The sequence below is a fragment of the Ochotona princeps genome, chromosome 17, assembly GCF_030435755.1.
Source record: "Ochotona princeps isolate mOchPri1 chromosome 17, mOchPri1.hap1, whole genome shotgun sequence".
In the NCBI taxonomy this organism is placed as follows: domain Eukaryota; kingdom Metazoa; phylum Chordata; class Mammalia; order Lagomorpha; family Ochotonidae; genus Ochotona; species Ochotona princeps.
Window position 1 is genome coordinate 49,374,220 of NC_080848.1, and position 1,057 is coordinate 49,375,276.

The following is a 1,057-nucleotide window of genomic DNA, read 5'->3' on the forward strand; positions in this document are numbered from 1 at the left end:
TGTGTAGTATGCTGTGTGTGACCTGGCCAGCCCTAGCTAGCATGGCCATTTGAGGAGAGAACTAACAGATGGAAGATTCATATTCCATCTCTATCTTTCCATCTCCCCCTTTGCAACTCTGTCTTTCAAACACAATCTAAAAAAAAAAAAAGTTCTAGTTTCATTGTCATTTCTGGTCTTGTTCCTTCAAATCCTAAGAAGTTTGTCAACTCCACTTTAGGTATCTGAACCTTCAGCCTCTTAAGCCTTGCTTTACCAGGGGAAAAATGGAGCCCTCTTGCCAGGCAAAAGGTATTGACCAGGATTCCACAATTGAGGAGACCAGCAATGCACACTGATTGCTAACTTTTCGCCCAAGCACAATTACAGCCTTCTGGGATTTCTGAGCGTGAGACAGCTGGAGTCAAGGTTAAGGCTGAGCAGACACCAGTGAATGAGTCACTAAACTTCTACTGCATTGTGCCTCCTCTGTGGGCTGTGGTGCTAATCTTCCAAAAGGACAAAATGTCCTGAAGAAAAACATGGCAGCATACTCACCTGCCAGAGACTATACCAAGATCACGAAGGTGTTTTTCCTAGGGCAAGGCTTATCCATTGCACTCTGGATGTGCTGACCCCTGCAATTTCCCCAAATGTGGGAAACTCAAACTGAGTTTGCACTCTCCCCTGAAACAAACAACAAAAAAAAGTAAACATAGCAGCTTATGATGCATTCACAGTGGGATGTTTTTTTCTTTCTCTGGGTGGGGACACCTCAAATAACAAGGAATATTAGAACAGTTTCTTTAGGATTCCCTCTGGAAATCATTCATTCTTAACTCACCCTTCCTTAAAAAAAAAGATTTATTTAGTTTTATTTACGGAGAGAGGAAAGGCAGAGAAAGGTCTTCCATCTGTTGGTTCACTCACTAACTGGCTGCAACAGCCAGAGATGAGCTGATCCAAAGCCAGGAGCCAGGAACTTCTTCCAGGTCTCCCACGTGGGTGCAGGGTCCCAAGGCTTTGGGCCGTTCTGCACCACTTTCCCAGGCCACAAGCAGGGAGCTGAATGTGAAGT

The 1,057-nt window shown here is 44.7% G+C and overlaps 1 pseudogene; it reads left to right on the forward strand.

Annotated features, from left to right (window-relative positions):
• The first annotated feature begins 529 nt into the window (after window positions 1-529).
• LOC118759743 (U1 spliceosomal RNA) lies at window positions 530-658 on the forward strand (annotated as a pseudogene).
• Window positions 659-1,057: the final 399 nt, after the last annotated feature.